Below are 24,813 nucleotides of genomic sequence, written 5' to 3'. Positions count from 1 at the left end.
CGACCGTGGTAATCAGCACTCGCTTCATAACATTCGCCGTGTTACACGGCCAAGGTTATTAACACTCGAGCGCATGTCAGAACGCGTTATTGATATCTACCGCGATACACAAATCATTTATATCATTTCTTTTTCATCTACAAGGTTGAACTACGATACACTTTGAATGACTAATCTTCATTGAGTATGATTTAATCGAGAGATCAGGTTTTAACTTTGACTCTTTTTCACTCTGAAACTACTCTGGAATATTATTTTTTTTTTTTTAATATTTTTAGAATTATTTGGAAACTGTAAATTCAAACAATTAATAAATCATGTATTTACAGCTTTGGCCATAAATATAAAGTATTTTCAATTTATTGCATTTTTTTGGTAATAAGATATAAAGAACTATATAATAAAATATTAATATTGTTATAAAAGTAAATATTATGTTTTAATAATACTTCAAATTTATTTTTTGTCAGATATAAAACATTTACATCAATTTGAAACTTGAGGAAATAAAATGGAAATTATGAGATGCGAAACGGCATTACTGTTCAACGCACATTACATTAATATACTGAATATTTTTGCAATAAACTTGTCCATAAAACGGATCAACATTATGTTTAATATAATATATTATTACAATTATATAATCGTTAATTTCATACATAAAACTCTAGAAAACTCTTATTAAATATACATTTAATTGTTTCGAAGTTATTTAGTGGATCGGTTACATTTTGCATTTTATGGCTTTCTTCGCTTTCTTTCTCGATATTTATCTACTTCGCAGCGACTTATCCCCCAAGCCTTGAATTTCGCCCAACTTAATTGCTTAGTGTGCACTTAGAGGCAAGTTTAGCTCGAGCAGTGCAATAACGTGCAATTTGGCGAGCCCGGGTGATGGTAAATAACTTAGCGTTTTACGCGATAAAGGCCGAGTTAGGAGGAAGCGCCCGCGCCGTTCGTCTCGGCCGAATCAGAATTTACGTTTTTCCTACCAGCGCACATCCATCGACCCGAATGGATTGTAAGACTCCGGAGGGGAGGCCCACAATGCGCCGCTCACGGCCGTCCCGCCGTCGGGCAATTACGTGCTTTATGCATCGCGAAATAAGGCCGTCTTAATTTCATCGCGATTTATAATTCAAATTGCGCACGCTATCGGGATAACAATCGTCCGATTCGTTCGCAATCAGAATTGGGAAGAAAGAACTCAAAGAACATAATCACGTTGGATATAGATAAAGGGGAGAAAAATTGCAAATCAATAGGAAATTTTACTTTTAATCTGTTACGAAGTCTCCTCATCTTATCTTTCAAGGAATACAAGTAATGGGTATTCAAATCATCTCTCTTGCGAATTTTCAGTCAATTTAATCATTGACTTTCTTTCGAAACATTACGAATATTATTCGAAGCTGTATACTCTTGAAAGTCTTGATAGGTCTTGAAAGTCTTGATAGGACTTGAAAGTTTTGATAGATTTTTATAGGTCTTGGAAGTCTTAATAATTCTCAATTTCTTCGATTAAAAAAAATTTGTTGAATTGAAGAAATTTTTAAAGAAGTATTGCTATACGATTAAAGAAAAGTTTCTTTGATTTGAATGTCATTTCTTGAAATTAAATAAATATTTCTTTGGTTTGAACCTCATTTCTTGAAATCAAATAAAATTTTCGTCAAATGTATTTTCACTTTAATTTAAAAACATCAACGAAAGAAACAATTTTTTCAGTTTAACATTTTTTTTAAACATAACTTTTCTTTTTAGAGTGCCTTGAATCGCTTAGACTTTTTAAGACATTCAAGACTTCTCAAGACATGTATGATTTTGAATCATATTTGAATCATAATTCGAATTTTTCATGATATATTCGAATTAATTCACAGCATCTTGCTATCCATCACTAAATATATCCCTTAAATTTCATTGAATGGATTTTTTTATCTAAATGGGTAGATCATACGTTAGTTATTAGTTCTGTTTAACAAACGAATAAGAAAGACAATTATTTTATAACTAGAATTAGTAATTTAACAATAATCAAACTTGCGAAAAAAAATTTCACACTAGAGTAAGTTTAACTTCTAAGTGCACAGTAATTGTAAGTTGAGTAATTAAGTTGAGCGAAATTCAAAGCTTGCAGGTATAAGTTTTGTAAAGTAGATAAAAATCAGAAAGAAAGCGAAGAAAACTTATAACAAACTGCAAGCAATCCACTATACTTTATGGAACCATAATACATTTCTCGTTACAATAGACTTGTTTAAAAGTTCAATTACTAGCAAATATTGATTACCATTTTTAACCCTACTCACAAAGAATTAGCGTAACTCCCCCCCCCCCTCCCGATTTTCATAGTTCTGACGTTTTTTTCTGATCCCTTTTCACTTATTGCAAAATATCTTTTGTGCTACGACATTTTAGACTTTCTAACTCAAATTCTTTTTCTTTTCAGTCTTCAAACAATAGATTTAAAAAAAAAATTAGTTAAAATCGATGCACTACAATCTGAGATACAAGCAAAAGAAAACTGGGATACTCGGATGTGGGTGGATAGAGACTTTGAGAGATGTGGGTACTAAAGGTTAAGGATACTCTATAGCATGAACTTTGTATTTATTTTATCTAAATAAAATACCAATCCTTCGCTGAAATTTATCATATAAATGAAACAATTATTGCTGGTTTCTTAACGCAGATGAAAGAAGCTCATTTATCTATATTGAATTTATAGCAGTCCTATTAATTTTTCTAAATCATTCAGTTTTACTATTCGTTTTACATTATCTTATATACGACTCCGCTGTCATCCGGGTTCGACGATTCGTGATGCCTCCACGAGCCTTGCCGGATATAACGCTCATATTCTGAAGTTTAGCACGCAAGGCGAACCGCGGTGCAAGTTGCTGTACGCCGAGCAGACTCATTGTAACGTATACGGTGCGTGCGGAGAGAGAAGCAGATAGAGGCGAGAGAGAGAGAGAGAATGAGAAAGGGAGCTTTACGTAGCTGCACGCACGGCACCTCGAGTTGCCCGAAGGTAGTATCCACACGGATACGTCGCGGATACCACCGACGGAGGGACACGACACACGAGAGCGAAACGACGAGGCTCATGGATCCACAATATCCGAGTGGCAGGCCCGCGGCAGACCGTGCTGAACTAACTTCCCCGGGCACGGGGCAACCTCCGCCCTCTTTCTCTTTCTCTCCCCGCGTGTGCGGGTACCGCACACGCATCACGCCAACACGCCACGCCACGCCACGCCACGCCACGCCATGCTATGCCGCGATCAGCTGGAAACCCGGAAGGTTTCTTGGCACTCCTGACCTAGTGAACAAGACACCTTTGCATGTGCTCGCTCGTTTAACTTCACCCCCCTCTCGCTCGATGGTATCTGAAACTTTGGTGATTGTGAATGTCGACGTAAGGTGCATTGTTCATTCCCTCGGAGAACTGACCATTGTTGATAGTGTTTAAAAAAAATCTAAAAAACGGACCTACGACAATTTGATAAAATGATAAAGGATGATATATGAAGGTCTTACCGATATTAATGGTATATAAAAAATTATATGGAAAGGGAGAGTCCAACAAAGGCAGAAGCTTATTCAGTCATATAATATGTTTCTCAGATCAAATGCGTCACTCTATGCTACCCCACTTTTTTTATCGCGAATAATCTGTGATTATGCAATCTCGCGGAACGCGTAAGGTGAAGTTCAAAATACACGTTCCATAAAATGACGAATGCGCAATGATATTTATGCATCTCTGCATTCCTAGATTTGTCGGTCCGATAATAGCTTATCGATTTGTCCATTAGCCGCCGTCATTTCATGACAGCAATGCCGACGGACGCGTGACACTGTTCGATAACAAAGCACTACGGCTACACGATTCTATATGTTCTTGACAGAACAAGCAGGATACTGACGCGCGTGTCGCATGTTTATACATATTACGTTCACTTCACGTCCGTAGTCGATGGCGAGCCCGAGGAATGCCGCGAGCGATGAATCGCAATCATCACGATGCCTAAGTTTATGTTGATCGCTGATTCGAAGATTATTGCGATACATCGTGGAACTGAGTTTGATTCATGAGCGTGCAGTGCGCGATTTTGAAACGCGCAGATATACGCATAAAGAAATTTTTTGCACGTTAATTGATAATGATGTGCCTACTACATGTGAGCAACATCTTTCCGACAATCATTATAATGATAACTGGTACATTACTGGTCATTTTGACATAAGCTGATTTTTATCTACACGAAGAATGATTTTTTTGTAAGATTTAAAGTTTTGTTGGCTATAGATTTGAAAATAATCTTGTTGGAAACTTTTTGTATAGAATAAGATAAATATATATAGAAGAAAATAATTTGTTATTATGTAAAACGTAATTTCAACTAAATGTTGCAAATATTGTTATTCAAATATAGTCTAAACGTATCATAATTTATATAGAAAAAATAATTTTGTTGAAGTATCTAAAAATTTAGCTAAATACAGATCTGAAAAAATTTTACTTAGCTATCCAAATAATTATGTAGGACGCTCAAACTGGTTACTATAATATTTTGCTAAAATTTCATATTAATTTTCTGCATAATTATTTTGATGATCTAATAAAATTATTCTCAACTAAATTGTTTAAATACTTTAACATGATTGTTCTTTTCGTATACAAATTTTGCCTCCTACATTGGTTTGATTAATTACCAATTGATGCAACCAAACTTTTTAATAACTAGAGACGAACTGTTGCATTGCATTTCATAATAGTAATGACTAGTGAAAGCGCATTGTATTGTGCGCAATATCCGAGACATTGAAACGCTCGGAAAAGTGTACACATTACGAGTGCACTGTAACTCTCGGTATACACATGAGAAAAAGAAACAATAATTTACAACGATGTATACGAAATTATCACTGTACTGACAGCCAGTTTTCCTTTTATTATTACAGGCAGGAAATGCAATTTCGCTATTATTATTACGCAAGTTCTGCAATTTTACATTTTCGTATATAGAAACTTGTAGTTTCATCAACCTACAACAAATCTAATTTTTAATTTTTACAAATGTAGTACAGTCAATGGAATACAAGTAAAATATTAAATTTCCTCGGAAATGTTTTTTATAATTTTTAAGAATTTAATGTAACGTAAAATTAGGTCTAATAATTCATATTTAATATGATAAATAATATTGTCGAATAAATTTTATCAAATGTGCAATCATGGTATCTTAAAGCTGCATTATGAGATTTCATAGATCTCGGCAGATATAATGGACATTTTTTTATCCGGATGACGCACGATTAATGCTACTTAAGGACATGATTTCTCACTCCGTTTCGGCTCGACATCGTGGAACTGATCTGAAAAAATTCCGCGAACGTTTATCGACGCGACGACTGGCCCAATTATGTCCAGTCGGGCCGAGTAGTTTGTGGACCCGATCCCGAAAAGATCGCGTACGAACAAAACCGCGCATGTCCGTGACCTCTGATCGTGGAACTAATTCAAAGTACGCGTATCATGACGGCATCACGGCGCATTAAATGCGCCGTGTGAAGTCACCGGTTGATCGATGGCGTTATTAGTCAGTGGGACCGTCGGGCGTCACAAAAGGAGCCCTTCCTTTAAATAATCGGACGGCTCTCTTGACGAGCGATTAAAAAGTTCCGTCCCGCCGGACGTCCCGAGATTGATGTCGGCACGTTGCGCGAAGAATCAAGAATATTGTCTTTCCCTCTGAAAACTGTAATGTCTTCGAATCGAAAGAAACGCAGCGCGCGTTCTCTTAGTTTTCGATTATAGCGAAATATTGTAATCTGGTGCAAAATATCGAAATTCTAGTGCGAATGTCAGAGAACTGTTTAAGCTTCGAAGATTTTTTTAAGTTTACATTTTGAGATGTCAACATCTCAAATAAATGGCGATTGATAAAACAAATTCGATAAATTATTAAAAATATTAAAAAGATTAGCTGTTTTGTGAATCAAAAAATAAATATTAATTTAAATTTTCCAAATACGATAACACAGAATAATTGCAAATTGAACAATTTATATCATTACTCATTATTTTGATGTCCATAGACTTTTCCTGTCATATGTAGCCTCTCTGCAGACGCGCGACCCTTTTGCAGAACAGATTATCTACATCTTGACTCTACTGTTATCTCGGTGTTGTAATATCGTCGCACAGCGGGCGAATGTCGTTCCAATTATTCTTACACCGTCCGGAATCGCGGACTCGAGTACAGTGTCGCGGGGAATAGCGTGCAGAGACACACGAAATTATTTCCCCGACGTCAAATCTTGATCGCGAGATTTTGACTTACTGTAGCGACGATTTGAAATTATTAATACACCGTATATATATATAGCTGCGATTGAGTATGTAGAATAGATGTGTGATATCAAGTTTTTACAATTGTTGATAGAATCAAGATAATTAATCAAGATCGAAAGATTGTATTTTGTTAAGAAGCCGTGCGTATGAACTGAACTGAATCATAATTTATTAACGCAGCTCACTGCAAAATAGGCTGAGCGAATATCTATTGAACCATCGAAGAATCTAGGAGAACATTAAGAGCTGTACTTTGTCCTAAATATAAAGCTTCATATTTGACCTTATTATAGTCTAATCTCTAATCTCTATTAATCTTTAAAGGATAGATGTTTATTTTTCTAATTTTGAGGTTTTTCTTTGAGTGATATTTGTTATAATTTATTGTTATTTATTGTATTTTTTGCCTCAATATATCACTGTTTTAGCAACACTATAGATATAATGGCTTTTCTGTCTTGTAAAAGTTAACTTTTAATTGAAACTAGTTAGAAACTTACTTTCCCAATAGATACTTGATCACATTTTGTTACTATTCTCGGAGACTTTTGTTTTGTTTCTAAGCTTTTATAATGTGTATAAAAGAGATCATTTTTTGAACTCTTTTTAAGGTGTTCACTTCATTATTGCATGTTAGAGTAAACTTTAGATTAACCCTTACCCTACAAGGGTGCAATTTATTTCATCCAAATACAAATTGGGGGGGGATACTAGAATCCGTCCGTTTTTTTCACCTATTTAGAATAATTCAAAAAATCACTAAAAATTTATCAACTTTCTAGAATAAATATTGAAACTTCATTTTGGAAAATAATAAAATGTAGTATAATTTATAATTACCGGAAGACTCAAAGAAACTTGCACGAACAGGAGAATCGCTCGGGTCACCAGTGCGTTATGCAAGAGTCTGTGCTCCCCGCTTATGGATTAAGAATACTCTGCCTCGCTTTAATCCTTTATTTCAAAAATACTTTATATGTTCTACACTGTATTCTCTATCGCGTTCCATTTCTTCAATTACACTTTCCCTCAAGCGTCAATCATACATGAGTGGATTAGCTCACTCCCCTTGGCACGATCGCTCGGATAATCTCGCCAGTTCTCACGGACGGGTACAATTATATGGCGATCGGAATTAAATGTGGAATAGGAAACGCAAACATATCGCTTTCAGTCCTTGCGGCAACTTCGCAGAGCGAGCGGCAGAACACTTGCAATGAAGAGAGAGAAAGGGAGAGAAGGGAGCAGACACGACCCTGGCAGGGGAGTTTGAGGGGGGACAGAATGTGGCAGGGGGCACAAGTGGCACAACATGGTGGTGAAATGGGGGAGGCGAATGACTGGTGTCGGTTACACGGACTGGCACTGCAGCTCTCCGTACTTCCTAGCTGAGCTACCCTTGCGGTTACCTGCGGATGCAGCCCCTTCTTGCCCCCTCATATCGACTACGCTGCAAAACGGCGTATTTATATTTCTATACGTTCGTAGTTTGACCCTGGCTGTACACGATCGTCGTTAGAGACGCTAATCATCGTCGGTCTAATCGGAGTCCGCCATTACGCCTGTGCCGCGGCGTGCTGGGTAATGCGTCGGGGTTTAGCCGGTTAATTATTGTTGGCGCGGTCAGGGTTTATGTAATCGTCATGCGATATATTGCAACTCGTGTGGATGATTATGCGGGGTTCGCGTTTGTACTTTAGGATTAGGGCTTGGCAAACAGCACATTCTGTTCGTTTTAACGTGATTCGTTCTCGTTTGAATTACGGGTCTTATTGTCGGGTGAGAAATCTTAACCGCCATTCAACGGAGCAGCCTTGTAAGTCTTGTATAGCTTCTTAAGCAGGTGAACGGTTGTGTCAAGTGAGTAAAGACAAGATGCAAGTGATCTTGCCAGATTAGAAGCCCGAAAAGTGATGTGAAGCGAGCAGTTTACATCTATCACGTTGTCTTTTATTTCCCGCATGTTTATAGAAAAATGATATTAAGGTATTCTCAAGCGTGAATAATAATCTTAGACATAATTTACGGAAAGAACGATTTTGCTGAAGTTTCTAAATTTTATCAATCAAAGTATTTCCATAGGAATTTCATGAGATCCTCGTCATACTTGCAAGTATGATGAGGAACGTTGTAAAAAGTTTTTACAACATTTCAACAATCTGTAATTTGAACGTCTTATATAATTATTTTTTGATAATGCAACAAAATTATTTTTAGTCCTGATGTATTTAATTTTTAAACACTTCAGTAAAATTGCCATTCCATGAATGGATAGATATCTTATTATAAGAAAGAAACTATGCTGATGGATAAAAACTGGTTTAGCGCTCAAACACTACATTTGATTAATTTAGTGTTGCCTCGAATATAATTTTCTAAATGTTTGTAATTTTCTAATGTTTCACGTCTTACGCCGTCTGTCGTGCATTCTTTTTCGGATACAATACGTGGATTACTAATAATCGAAATCGTACCCCGCGTATGCGAGATATCTCACAGGGGCATCCACTTACATATGTTTTATCCGTCACGGGCCAACGAAGATTACGCATTCCGGACCGGTTCCTAGCGCCGTGCAAAAGCAAAGGTACCGGGGGTAATTTCAGCGATAGTGTCTGTTAGAACAAAGGCCTGGGAATTAATTAGTAGGCGCGTATATGGTTGAGCCCCCTAGAGGGCGCAGCATATGGTGCGATCACATCATCGCATCAGCGGCACACCACCTGGCCCTCCCTTTCACCTCTGCCTCTGTCTTTCGCCTGTATCTGCGTAGGGTCGAAACCATGTCTAGATGGACAAACCAACGGTCAGACAAAAAGACTACGAACAAATCGACAGGGGTTGCCCCCGTCCGCCGCGCCGGCCGGTCTTTCCATCCCGGCGTTCACGAGCCGTGGAAAACGTATTAGTCGCATAGCAGGATGAATTCCTGGATTTTTTCGATTGCTCGTAATTACGGTCGTCTGGATATATATCGCAGACAGCTGAGTCTGTCTTGCGTAGGAGCGTTATTAATTTCTCTATCGTTAAAAATGATGAAATAATAGACACACGTATTTTCGTCATTTACATTGCACCAAAATAAATTAACAATAAATTTTTTAATATATCAAAAATGGACAGCTTAGTTTATAAATGACAAGTGACTGGACATTATTAATAATGTTATAATTACTAGTGATTTGTTCTACGTTCTCAGAAAAAAATATCGTAGTAGCAACTACAATAAAAGTGACAGTTATTTTATTGTAATATATAGAATTAATATTCTAAGTTGATAATTTATTGTATGTATACTGTATGTATATTAATTCTATATATAAAACTTATACAATGATTATATTTTTATAATTGTTTGCTTCCACTATGTTTTTTTTCTCTGAGTGCATTATTATTACAATGCTAAGTGTATACAGAATCGGTTTTATTTTTCTTTAATTTATATGTTGTACAAAAGTAAGAAGGATTATGATAATTAACGCTCAAATATATTCTACTATTGTATAATCACATAACACGTATTGTATGAAATAGAATAAGACGGCTTTTAACGTACGATGAAACATGGCACATAGAAATAATTCGTACATGTTAATTAGGATGTATTATACATTTCCACACGAACGAGCGAGCGAGTTGCCAGAAGTTCTTGATACGAGAACTTTTAATTACAACCTCTGATGTTCTTTCTCATTGACCGAGTCACGGGTGACAGGTGCGATTCAAGCGGATCGTATAATAAAAAGTATCGATTTCAAACTACTCACCTATGTCTAGTTAAAACTGACGTTTGCTAATCCAGTCATGGTGAATATATTAGTATAATCTACCCTATGTTCTTCCATATCTAAGCCACATGTCATAATTACATGAATATTAATATGTTTATACTTAGACACATTTTAATTAATATCTGTCAATTCGCGCAATTATTTTTATTACAAGTATTTATTAATTGTTGCATTTTTATATTTGCAAGAACTATCGAATTTTTTAACATTTTTGAAATTATTAAATAATTATTTAATTATTTAAATATCTCGTGATTTTAGAGACTCATTTAATTATCTATAATTTATTATCTAATTCATTATCTAATTCATTATTTAATTCATTATATCATTTAATTATCTATAATTCATATTGCAATGTTTTTATCCAAGGAAGACTATCGATCAAGGAATCTATCATTACAATATTTTCATATTTACATTTTATTTTTTATTTTAAATAAGAACATTATTTGAAGTAGTTATTAAATATTTTTAAAAATATTAATAAAATTAATGCAACTGATTAAAGAAATCATAACATTTTGAAAAATGTTTGAAAACGTCGTGTTCTCCATCGCGTTAAATCTTTCGGATTAGCTTCGCTGGGTCATCCTTGATCTCGCAATGATCTCGAGGATACCGTAAATGGACGCGTGAGGATACATCAGCCGAGAGCGAGTTGAGAAAACGCGGTATCGATTACCATCCCCCGGCGTGACGTTGTGGCAAATCACCGGATATCAAGCTGAGGTATGATGATTGTTGATACCGGCAAAACGCAACGAGCCCGCTAATATTCCTCGCCTCTGCCGCCGCCTTTCACCTCCGCAGGAATGGACGACTCGTTGTCGGCGTATCGCGAGTTAAGCGACTCGCGGCAAGAAAGTCCGCGACGAATGTCGGAGTAAATCCGTAAGCGTGGCTCCGTGTCAGCGAAAAAAGGAGACGAAATAGATAAAATCTTGTGATCGTCTTATTGTTGCTCTCTGCGCTGAGGGAGACGTATTGCTCCACAACTTATTGGCGCTCGCTATTCACGGTATTTTATGAGTGATTTGCCAATTTAGCGATTTTGTCGCTAAATTTGATGATTTCAGGTACCATCTTGGCAGACAAATTTTTAGCTAATTGTGACTTTAATTATAAGTTCGTAATATTTAAATTTTACGTAACGAGTATATAATACAATCTAATATAAATTTTAGGGCTTTTTTGGACTATTTTAGCATATATTGACAATATAGGTGATGAATGTAGTATATAGTACAAAAGTCGCTCAAAATCTGATAACCTTGTGAATGATACAGTTGGCTTTACGAAAAGGAATGATCTGTATCGGTAAAAAGATTGAGATCGACATGACATATTTAACAAAACACAACAAAATTCTTTTCAGATCTATATCTATCCAAGTTTTTGAATACTTCAGTAAAATCATTATTTCCGTGCGTCAAACAATTAGCATTTGACTGCGAAAGTGTCGCTGATACTTACGGAATTACGTGTCTTGATGTCGATAATACGATCCAGTCTTCACGCGACAGGTAGCCACATTCCGCTCGACGCAACTTTTCGCTCCCGACAAGGAAATCCGGTTATTCGAGCCGTTTAGTTTAGCCCCAGTACCCTGATTTCGGCAGAAAGTCGACTCGTCTCTTACGATCAATCGAGCTGCGATCATGAGTGAATCGTGCATAACGCGCGATTCTTTCGATCGATCGGAAAGACTGTTCTCCCCGAGGCTGCTTTCCCACGTTGAAGAAGGAGAACGAAGCGGCGCGCAGCCGAGCGGAGCGGAGCGTCGGTATACGCGAGGTTGAAGAGGACTCGGGAGGATCGGGCCCTTTTGCGGACCCTAAGAGTCGACCGGAGGTGAATTCCAGAAAAATCTGCCTCCTCGAGTGCGAAGAAGGAAATAAAACGAAAGTCACGTGTCTCGAGTGTCGGCGCGACAAGAGCGACGTGGCGTGTGTTTGTGCACGCGCATCAATGCGTCGTCGAACCCTAAGATCTCTTCCTTGTTTCTCTCCTCATCGTTTCCCTCTTTCTCTCGCGAGTACGTTTGCCAGCCAAGTTCCTTGAGTACTTATATACGGAAATTTTGGGCGAGGTCCGAGCCAGCGTAACCCGGCAGCCGCGTAACAGGCGGCTCACCTTTCATGCCTCGATCATCAGCTTCGAAAAGAGACCAAACCAAGACACCTCGCGGGGTCCAAGAGGGTCTGCGCCAACGTCGCGCCATTTTTCTTGTTGCGATCGCTACCGGTGAACGCTCTCGGAGCTGTGCTCAAGGAGCAGCGGAAAGGACGAGAATGGAAGGAGCGAGCACGTCATTTGCGTGTGTATACCTCGCGAAATTCGTTTATCCCGCACGCTGGACCTGAGTCACTCAACTCGGCGTATTTGTCTTCGAAATGAATGCTCGAGAGGAGACATGCGGTACAATTCTTTCCTCGAACCTTAGCAATGCTTGAAAGTTTTGTCACGACGATCAGCAGATGTTGTTTGTTTCATTTTTTAAATGAATTTTATTTATTTATTAATTTGTTTCGTTTCTCTGATTAATTACAGAAGGAATTTATACACGGCAAATTTGCTTTATTTTAATTTTAGTTAACTTTTTGAAATATACATTGCTCAATGTTATTTAAAAAATGCAGCGTTAAAAGTTTACATTAAAATGCAGTATATAATCATACTTTATTTAATAATTGAAAGTTTGTGGCCACAGATTTTTTCCCGTAAGATAATATTTTTAATGCGTGATTAATCTCATTATGTATACTAAATTAAATTACGATTGATGTGAATGCGATTTTCCCATCATGGAATTCATCACGCGTAATTTCCTTCGTATTTTCTCATAGTTAATCGAGTCATGGAATATTACAGATAGATCGTAACAACGCGGGATTGTAAATGGCACATATGATATGCTTACTCCGCGCGTTTGCTCCAAGCAATTTGGGAAAGCGCAATGTGTATAATTTAATTCCATGCAAACCATAGCCTTGTTATGTGCATTATGTCGTACCACGTACGCGCGTATACATGCGATATATGTATGCTGATGAGTCAGAATGAATCATATTGGCGATCAATTTTATAGCTGTATATATACATGCCGCATCGCGTACATACTCAGAACTCTTCGCGTCCACAAATCACGCATTGGATCTTTAAGCTTCGATTAGCCGAATCGTCTTTGTCGCATTTAATTAAACGTGATTTATTTCGAGACGTACTCGGAATCTCTCCAAGAATCTTTCAAGCTTTTTTGTCAAGTATCTACTTAAGAAAGTATCGTAATAATTTTTCTTTTGTTTTATATTTTACATAATGCAAATCTCGCAAAATTCACGAAATTGTGAAAATAATTGAATAGTATTTACTTAATTAGTAAATATAATATCTTAAATTTTTTTATTATAAAATTATTCAGTTTATTATATATACATTCAATTTTTTTTTTTTTTTTTTTTTTTTTTTTTTTTTTTTTATAGAATTACAAACATTTTTATTTACCCCTAACACTGATTCTTAATCTTCCAAAACTAATTTCGGACATTTAAGTAGCCCATAACCATGTCGACCGGTTATTCAGTATCGTCTTTCGCGCACAAATCCACGCAGGAGATATTAAATCGGGTTACAATAATGGCATACGATCATCGCTCTCCCCCTTTTCTAGCCGGCATCACTTTTCGAGAGTTAATGTCGGCGATATTTCACGCGCAGGATCCCCGCAATAGGCGTGTAAAATGATTTGCTGTAAATCTATCGTCTACCTGGCCGCCACCACCTCCGCGAGACGCGCACCTGGTGGTATCTCACAATATCTTCCAGTTCTGTGTATGGAAGAGAAAACGAGAAAGAAAGAGAGAGAGAGAGAGAGAGAAGCAGAGGGAGGGGGATGAAATTATGTTCTCTCCTTTATATTTGAAAGGGCACAAGCACAGCTGTGAACACCGTGTTCCTCCACGTGCCGCCTGTTTTCCGCTATAGCGTGCTAAAGGTATATAGGACTTCTAACTCCACCCGCTCTCTGAATAGAGAAAGAGAACAACGTGGAAATAACGTGGGAGGGAGAGGGTGGAAGGTGAAAAGATTTCGCGGGATACGCGTACTGGAACTTAACGCGAGAAACGGAAAAGAATGGAAATTGCGAAGTAGAAAACTGGAGCGGGCGCACTCACTTACGCGCGATTGTTCCGTGAATGACGGACTTACTCACGATGTTACGGGATAATTTCGCTAGATAATGAGTTTACGTCAGCTACAGTCCTTGCTTGAAATATAGCTGCAGCATATACCGTCGTATATACCTACTTCACTACCGAAGAAAGTTCTTTAGGGATTAAAAATAGGATATAAGGCGTATTATAAGATTTGTTTTCATTTTTTTATCAGTTTTATTGAATATTATCATAGAACAGTTTTTTTCAATTATTTCAAAATAAAATTTTCAATTCTATGGTTCGAGATAAATTAAATTAATAAAATCATATACAGATTGAAGTCATTGAATAGTGGATTTAATCTGAATGCAAATATTTCGAATTATATAATATATATTTTATTTATTTTTTAATAGAACAATAAATAGAATTGAGTATTTCACGGTTTAATCACTTTCTATATTTATAATAAACATATATCTTTACGTCAATTCGTATACGACGGTTTAGTATGCATTAGTGAGCATTGAGTGCGTCCAATCGAATTTGCTATTAGTAATCATCAGTCTATTTCAAGAATTTTTTCGATGAAAATGATCTCTCCGAGGAGAGTTGCGCTTTTACGGTTTCCAGTGATGCTCGTCAGCAGGATTGCAATAAACCGATTATCCGCGTCACCGGTACCAGTCGCAGGTAGATCAGCCATCCGGCGATTGCTACAGGTCGTTTCACGGTGATTTCTGAGTACAAGTCGGTCGGGAAAGGCACTAGCGGACTGAAAGACGATCACCGTCGTCGGTATCCCGCTGAGAGAGCGAATCTTTCGCGTTACCTAGAGGCCTTCATTAAACTGACACTGATGGCGAATCGGTGGTACGAATCACGTAATCCTCCGGCCGCTTGGATCTCCTCCATTTGACACATCGAGGATCCCGATCTTTCTCGCATTTCTCTTCATCTCGATTCATCGCTTCGCGCCCGGCGCTTTGTCATCGATTTCACTCTAACCTTTAATAGTTTCTTGCGAACAAAGTTTGTTTCTAACCCCTCCCCTCCCTCCTCTCTTTCTCTCTTTCTCTCTCTCTCTCTCTCTCTCTCTCTCTCTCTCTCTCTCTCTCTCTCTCTCTCTCTTTTCGCTCTATGTACAGCACGAAAAGAATGATTTTGCTGAAAAATCTAAAAATTTAAATAGATCTGAAGATAATGTTGTTGGACCATCAAAATAATTATGTAGGAAGCTCAAGCATGATGAATAAAGCTGCAAAAAGTTTTGATATTTTAACGAATAGCTTGAACATTCTACACAATTATTTTAATAATTCAACAAAATTATTTTTAGATTTGTATCAAAATTTTTAGATACTTTGGCAAAATCGTTCTTTCTATATAGTTCTATTTTTGCTTCCGTTATATCTCTTTGCAGTCGTTTAGTTTCTCTACCTCACTTTGGAGAGGCAATTTTCCGTTAACATTCGCTCGTTTTCTTGGCGCCATGAAGAGAATTGATCAGCAATGCCACTCTTCTCCGCGAAGACTTAATGATGAAGGTAATGAATGGACAGACGGATGGATAGATGAACGAGGGTAGGTCTGTACGAGTCACTCTTTCAATGTGTGCCTCCGTGACTTGTGTGTTGATGATTATTCGAGAACGATCATGCGATCGTGTTCGATTCTGCCTAATACGAGTGTATCATCACCTGGAGGCAGTTAGGCTGTGCGATGTCAATTCATTGCGAGGATTAGGCGACGCGGTGCCAGCTGCATGAATTGGTAAAGTGGCGGCCGCGTGCTTCGTTAGTCATTCAATATAGTGACGTTGATAAAACTACTTAGCTTAATTCTTTATAGCGTCTAAAGATGTCTCGAATCATGGCGCTGACCCTTGATATTCGTCGGCGCATCAAAGTAAGAATCTGTGTTGCAGCTGGAACCGTTGGATTAACATCCTGTTGTAATAATATTATATTACGTATTTTTGCACTTATTTAAAATAAGATAACGCAACGTAGAAACTCGTATAATTAAAATCGCGTGAATGTACGTAGGCAACGTAGAAACTCGTAATTAAAATCGCGTGAATATTAGCAATATAGAAACTCGTAATTAAAATCGCGCGAATATTAAAAGACTTCAATACGATGCATAAATATTCCTGAAAACTATAATACGTTCACGAGATAAGTATTGCGCTGTAAAAGGATAAGAGAACTACTTTAAGTTGAACCACGCGCGCTCTAACTGTTTTTAATCGTTCTCTCAACTTTGCATGTTCATTACTAGCATAGCGTGTTAATTGCTGCGTCATTCCGAGGACTGCATCCGACACAAATGAGCAAGAAAATATTATTCCTACTGTCTTGCGACACAAATATGCATTGATACGCATGGAACTCGTGAAATTTACCGTTCCGAGGTTTAGGAAAACGTTATTTCAAGAGCTAATTATAAAAAAACGGTGGGATCTCTAAGAATCCCTCGTGACAGTCTATAAATGTCTCCATGCACGAAATACATCATATATCATAAAAACGTCAATTATTCTCTCTGTCTCGTTTAAATACAAGGATTGTGGACGGAAGAATTGAAATAATGCGACTATGTACATAAATTATGCATGGATTTAGACCTAATTATAGAAATATATTCAAATATTTTCATTAGTTTAAATATCATTTCTTGTTATATTATATTATATTCAATCATTTATATATCTATTCAAAATTTGTTGAGTTAATAAGAAATTTAAAAACTCATTTTTATTTCACGAATAGAGTTATGTATCAACAGAACTATATAATAATGAATTACAACGTTACGTTTGTTCCGCAATTAATTTTCCATAATATTTTAATTTTTATGAAAATGAAAAAATTAAAAATTAAAATATTGAAGAGAATTAATTGCGGAATAAATGTAGCGTTTGTTCTGTAATATATGCAGTTCTGTTGTTACGTGGTTCTATTGATAAAGTAAGAATAAAATTTATATGAAAAATTATGTTGATTTTACAGCGAATGTTTGAATTATTTTGTTATCAGAAGCACGAGTATCAAAGTTGTTTGAATATATCGAGAATTCCATCTCTTGCCTTAGTAGTTACTATCGTTCTCGATAGTATTCATGAGCTTAGTGATATTAGCGAGGGTTAGTTTTTTAAACGTGAGTTTTGATGGCAGTAAAGCTCAAAAGAAACGATAATAAAATAGCTTTACGCGATTCCTAAGACTTTATCGGTCGCCCCCGAATGGTATCTTTTATGGAAATGCCGCCGATGCTCGCTATGAGGGTAGTTGCTTTGTGCCATGTTGATTAAAAAAGGGGGTAGAAGAATTTAGGGGAAACGAAAAGAAGAAAAGATGATTCGATAAAGATAATGTTAATATATATATATATGATTTGAATGCTGATTCGGATACTTTTATGTTCGAGAAAAAGAAAAAATATTGCTAATAGGAGAATGTTTGTATTAATATTATATTTTAATTCGTAAATATTTAGGACTCAAATTTTGTGTGATCTAGAAATACAATAACAGAAATACATTTTATATATATTGCATTTAATATCTAATTTTAGATTTATTAAATCGAAATGAGAAAACGACATTGTCATAAACATAAAGTTTATAGCTGAGAAATTTAATAAAAGTATAATTTATTCAGCAATTAAGACTCACGATTTTGACGAAAATGCTAGAATCAGTCGAGGAATAACGCTAAGGGTGATCCAAGTTTGATTGTCGGTAGGTCTGACAAAAAAGAGGCAAAGGGAGTAAGCATGGCGGCGAAGGAGAGCGAACAAAGGATGGATCAATGGTGGATATAAAAAAGGGTCGAGAAACTCGTAGTTTGCGTATATGCTAATATCGGCGCTCTGATTGGGGACGATAAACAAAGCAATTATACGAAAAGGGCGGTATCCCATAGGTGCGGCAACCGGTAGTGTCTACTCCCGCGACAAGGACAAAGTATAAAAACATTTTGAATTAATTGGGCCAAATGACTTCTGGCTAATAATGGCAGTGATAACCGTCATGGCGGGTAGCGCGGACCCGCTGAGAGAGTGATGTACGATTTAACGTGTTAGTAAAATGGGTGTTTGCCTCGCAAACTGACCATGTATATGGCGACAGTAGAAGACAGTCACATTGTACGAAAAATTAAATCCCTGCTAGATAATTTAACGGGTGGTTAGAATTGTCGCTCAGCAATATGGAATATTTTACAAGAGACATTAAGGTATAATTCCATACAAAGAAAATTTGAGTAAAGATTATAAAATGAAAAATTAATAAAAATGTTTAAACATTGAACACACTTTTGATTTATTAAATATCTAAATACGTTATAATTAGAGTAAACCAAATTCAGTTATTTTATAAAAATTTTATAAAATTCGTGTAACTAGAGAATTAATTAATTCTAAAAAGATAATAATGTATTGTAAACTTTCTTTAAAAAGATTTTACTAAAAATATAGTTATTTAATCTCTTGAATATATTTTTATATTCAACCAAACAAAGGAGTTATAATTATTTATAAATATTTTAAATTATCGAAAAGTTTATAATAAATTTAGTTATATAAGATTTACATTACGAATAATTAGTGCTGAGTAACGTTAAAGAAAGTATGAAGAGATTTATGGGAGTAAATAAAATAAGGATTTATCGTCTTTTTTAGCCATTTGACTTTGCATGCTTCGTCTTGGGTTCGCTTTATGATTTATAAAGCTATTATTTGTGCTGTGTTTTCTAATCTGATAATCTTTTTGCAAACATTCTGATAACATCGAATTCTACATAATTCAGGGTGCTCTGTTTTTCGCAAATCATGTTGTTTCATCATATCTGCGTGGCCAGTGCATTTTTTGTTCCTTCCACTTCCATGCATCGTAATTATATCCCTTAATTAATTGAGAACGGTAATCCTTTTATATGTTAATAATTTACCGTCTCGTCAGATAATTCCACTTGCAATTAACGCAGCGTATACCGTATCTTTATTTAAAGTATTAAACGTAATTAAGAGGTCATTAATTCATTCGAAAAAAATTTGATCTTACTTTTCTAACCGATAACTATATTTGACACTTCCGACATGTTGATAAAGCGTATTATGTGTGATAAAACGTGATAAAAATACGACTGACAGGTTATACAATATTAATGTAAATTAAACATTAATTACATTTGAAATTTATATATTTTTGATATATTTTGATATTTTTAAGCGATATCAAGTTATTCATGCCACGAAATTATTTAATATTCCTAATGAAATGCGTTAGTAATTATGGAAATTTTATTTTTAATGCTAAATTGTAATAAATATGATTGGAGAATGTAATCATAGGAAGATACTTTACGTTTCAATTACTCTATACTTTTATCAAACGCTTTAATAACACTTTTTAATTTTTATAATCGATTATTTTCTTAATCTTTATTTTTAATTTAATGATTAAAATATTATAATTAATAATGATTACATATTAAATATAAACGATTTCGCAAAAAGGCTGAAGTTTAAAAAACGTCAACATGGTAAATTTTCACTTGGTTAGAATTTATTATCTTTGTTTATATTATAAATGGGATGCACATATTTTTGAAACTCTAATGAAAACCTGCATTTAATTCTATGATCTTTCTTGAAGTAACTTTTACTGTAAAAGTAACTCCAGTAAAAGTTACCAGTACCAGTAAGTTCTGGTTTCGTGGCCGCCGTTGCATGGAGGAGCGCGTCGAAATTAGGCGACGGCGAAGGTGACAAAGAAGGGACGGCAGGGACACCCAGATTTTATCAGGACGTTTCATTGAACCCGCGCCACGGCGCGCGTATGCTCGGCGCGGGCGGAAGTAAGCTCGGCGATGGCGCGGGCGGGCGCAGCACCGCACCGGCGGCAACGGCACGCCAATCAGCATTAGCAGAAATGTATTCATGCCACGAAATCATTTAATGCCCCTAATGAAATGCGCTGGTAATTACGGAGTGCGCCGGGAGTCATTCATATTGCATGAGAGCTCCGGAGCGGCGGCAGCGACCGGCGGTGGCAGAACGATATAACGGCGGCGGGCCACCGCGAGGTGATGCATGCCGTTCGCGCGCTGTCGTTACATTCAAACACATGTTGCGAATTTCTAATGACGCTGAGAGACGTCGCGAATTATTCTCCGCCACACCTAATCGAGGACGAGGCGGGCGGGGGTCGCGCCTTGATTATGCGCTAGGAAGACGTATGTGATGTTTAAGCCGCGAGTTGCGCTCGATCTGCGATTAGCGATCTCGCTGATCGGCCGGTCGACCGGCCGATATCGCGTGTAGCTAAATTACGTTAAACGCGTAAGTAGTAGCGGCATTAATCGAAACGGAGGCGGTAAAGATATAGCGTCGATCGCTGATATGAGAGATCGATGACTTGTATATAGCTTGTATTCTGCAAGAACTTCTCTCCTATGTCGGCGAGTGTTTTATTTCGTTAATTTAATGTGAGTATCGAAGCGTTCTTATAGAAATTTAATGTTGAAGGTACACTGAAAGAAAAGATTAGCTGAATATGATATAGCATTTTTAATTGATTGCAGCAGCCAATTTTTGATTGCGTTAGCATATCGAAATCTTATACCGACATTGCGGATATGCTAATTCAACCAAAAATTGACTGTTGCAACCAAAAATTAACTGCTACAGCCAATGAAAAATGCTATCATATTTTACCATCTAATTTGTAGATATTTTCTTTTAGTGGAGTGAAGTATTGTTGTTCAGTGCCTTTAGTGCTCAAAATAAGTAATTTTAATAATGAGTATTACATTGAATTTCTATAAGAGTAGAATCTCGAAAAGTTGCGAAAAGTTAATTTACTAAATATTAGTTTATTCTAGAATAATCTGATGAATATATTCGATGTATTCCCGTGTTGTAAATGTCTCCGCGAAAAGGATTCACTATTTCTGATCTATATTTGTAACAATTTCTTACACGAAATTAAATAAACTAACAATAAATAAGGATCAAGCGGTAATGTCTGATAACCACTTACGCGACTTTAAGAGATTAACGCGACCTTAACGTCTTAACGCCGGTAGTCAGTCAAAGGGTTAAGACTGTCATTAATATCAATCGAAGCTCTCGATTGATCCCGAACTAAGCTGCGAATGTACGATAAGCATCATGCCTTGATCCTGGGGAACGATTAATAAATTTCACTGCCATGGCCCATCTAGCGGTGAGATCGTTGGTTAAAAATGGATTCGACCCCTGTCATTGGGACTATATTTCTTGGGAATTCCCCTTTCCATATTCGTCCGACACGTGGCACCGCGTGGCTGACTTCACCGCAGTCCCGTAATTTACCGTTCATTTGAAATCTACGAAACCTATCGGAAGTCTACCTTGGCGGAACTATTCTATTCGTTCATCAAAGAGAAGAAGAGAAATTGATGGAGAGAGAAAGAGAGAGAAAGCAGGTTCTCGTTGGCCCGAGTCTTTGCTAAAAGAAATTATTAGAGCGAAAAAAAATCAAAGAAATATTTAATTACAAAATAAATGAAATGTACTTAATGTAATTAATTAATTCTGCTTTAAAATCAGATATTATATTCATATAAGGTTCTATTATTTAAATAATATATTTTAATCGAAGACTATTTGATATAAATTTATATTATCTTTCTGTAAATATTCTTATAATAATTTCTTGAATAAATATCTTTGAAGATATTAGAAATAAAGATAATACAAATGTAGGCTCTTTCCAGTTATTACATATCACACAAATCTTTCTCAAGCAAATAATTTTTAATGTAATTAGAATAAAGCATGACAATGTCACGTAATGACATGCAAAACATTTGCGATTAATTAGAGAACAGATTTATTGAATCAATTATGTTACAGTTACATGCGAGAAGCATTAGCTGATATGTTTATTTGCTGGTACAGACGAGATCGATTTTCAGGACAGAGCCCATTTCAGAAGTTTACGATTAGAGAACAATTGACTGTTGGAGTTAACCTGGGACGAGGGCCGGGGGTGAAGTTTCTCGGTGGTAGACTTTATCGATCTCTCGTGGCCTCAAACGACTACCCTGGTACCTTCTTCTTCCTTCTACACAGACGATAAGCCTAGTGGCGTGTTCGCTGTACTTTCCTTCTTACCTTCGACTCTTCTTGAATCTACGACCGGAATCTCCTTCGGCTCTTCCTCGCCACTTTTTCGATTCGTTATTTATTAGTGAAAAATATTGATATTAGATACGTATTTATACGTTTTGTTTTTAACAGAAGATTAGTAAATACTTAAATAGGAGAGAACATTTTAAATATTTTCTTGCTACTAATAATATTATTTATTTATTGAAATATATTTATTAATTTTTCTTTGAAGCCAACATATGAATGAAGATATATAAAATTTAAATAAATTATGTATTTGAAATACAATATGTATTTGCAAATAATTTTTATATGTTAGATAATATCGCTTTTCAAATAGAATTAACAAATATTTTATAAACTTGAATTTTTTAATGTTGATTTATATAATTGTATTATTTAAGAATAATTTTATATATAAGAAATTTTGGTGTTTCGGAGATGGTATTTAATAAAATGTTAGACGAACCAATTATTATTTCCTACGTAATTTGTCACATTTGTCTCATTAAATGAACAATGTGGCGGCACGTCAGGACATTATTCATCCGCCTATTATACGACGAAAGCCCACATACGTATTTGTCAGATTATTACATCGTCTAGGTACACCACGAAATTATACGTTGCATTTATTCGGTATAAGTGGAACGGCTGAGATTTTACGAAATGCTTGCAGAGACTTTCGTGATTCTTGAAACGATAATGTGCTGCGGGGTCCTTCAAAGGACGATCTATAAATAATTGTGATAATTTGCTGAAATATACTTTATTACAATTGAGATTAATACAGTCCTTCGTACAAGATAAAATATAGGGTCGTATATTAACGTAAATATAATATGGATGAGATAATGTTTAAGTTTGTAACGGTAATAAAATAGGGAAGTTGTCAAAGTTCGACAAGTGCGAAGTGCACTGAAAGTACATTTTGCGGGAAGTGCTTCAGTACTTTTCGAAGGACGATTCCTTAGCGACCCCTTTGAGAACAAACCGTGAACGCCACGCGGCGATACCAAGATAACCCGAAGAGAGTCGGGCCGAGCCGCTCGGAGAAGCGTCCAAGGAAAATCGATACATCGGGAGGAGGTACGATTACGCGAGTGACTCAGGCGGTTTCCGGTGGACGCCATGATGGATTTAAGTACTTCCGCTCGGAGGCGCGTGCGCCGCCCTGTCCCGTCCCGTGCGGAATTGTCGAGATTGCTCTCCCTTTCTCCCGCTCTTTCTCTCTCTCTTTATCTTCTCGTATCTCTCTCGCTGTCTACGCTGTACATTGCGCCTAGAGCAGGCCGATGTAAGTGTGATATTAGAGAGCGAATGCGCCTTGCAGTGGTGAGGGGAAGAGGAAGGTAGAAAGAGTGAGTGGAGCAAGGGGAGACGTAGACCGCAGGATGCGGTAAAGAGAGGTCATCTACATAATGATGAGGCCGAGTCTACTGCCATTTATTCTATCGTTATGCATTTATTTCGAGGATCTACAACGAATCTGCGGAAAGTGATTTCCACCCTGGAGCGCTTCAACCCCTTTGCATTCAGAGACGATTAAATTTTGGATAATCTATCCGATTTAAGTAAAATAAAATCTAAAGATATGATTCTTCGCGTCGTTTAATTTATAAAAATAAAATAATACATGAATTAGTTAATTTAACTGAACGTATTAAATCAGTTAAATTTAACAATTAAGCTGTACTAAATTTTAATCAAAAGATTTGCAAATTCTTTTCGTGTCATTAATTTATTGAAAGTGGTCAGTTATTTACATTCCTTGAATATATAATTTATTATTTATTTATTGTATTATTTTGACACATACTGTTTGTTCACAAACATCTACATAATATTAAAGAATTTTATAGAATTCGTAATGTACTTTTTCGATGAAAATTGACGAGCCAACAGACTTTCGGAGAAAGTCCGCGTATAATTTTTCGTCCAAATTCTACGTCGACGAAATATCAATTTTTTTTTTACGTGCTGATGGAAGAAAGACATGCGGCTGCAAATTGTAAATCGACGCTCATCCTAAACCTTAGAAGATGCTGAACTTCGTCTCGAATTTCCAAATCTCGATAAGAATACCACGAATTGCGAAATATTCGCAGCCATTCGTGTATAAAAGAAAGGGAAGGGCACAGTAGAGCGCAGGACAAGTCGTCTTATTTCCATTCTTGGCGAATCTAATACCGATAATCTGGGGCATGGGCGTGCCGATGGTTGACCAAGTAGTTAAGGAAAACGAGATATCTTGCAGCATCGCTAACTTAAAATCGAAGGGAGAATACATTGTTGTCGAAGTAAATCTTGGCAAAAAATAATTGAAACT

At 36.4% G+C, this 24,813-nt stretch overlaps 1 protein-coding gene and 1 pseudogene across 5 annotated transcripts in view; one reads left to right on the top strand and one right to left on the bottom strand.

Moving 5' to 3' along the window:
* The window catches only part of ss (aryl hydrocarbon receptor spineless), a 203,889-nt gene that overhangs the window by 97,649 nt on the left and 81,427 nt on the right, over window positions 1–24,813 (top strand). The gene's annotated exons all lie outside the window — the stretch shown is intronic.
* Window positions 13,614–24,813, bottom strand: part of LOC147909222 (uncharacterized) — a 29,424-nt pseudogene continuing 18,224 nt past the window's right edge.

The sequence above is a fragment of the Acromyrmex echinatior genome, chromosome 7 (assembly GCF_024713525.1).
Source record: "Acromyrmex echinatior isolate Ae372 chromosome 7, ASM2471352v2, whole genome shotgun sequence".
NCBI classification, from domain to species: domain Eukaryota; kingdom Metazoa; phylum Arthropoda; class Insecta; order Hymenoptera; family Formicidae; genus Acromyrmex; species Acromyrmex echinatior.
The sequence above is the reverse complement of the archived record's forward strand: the minus strand, read 5'-3'. Positions and strand labels throughout refer to the sequence as shown.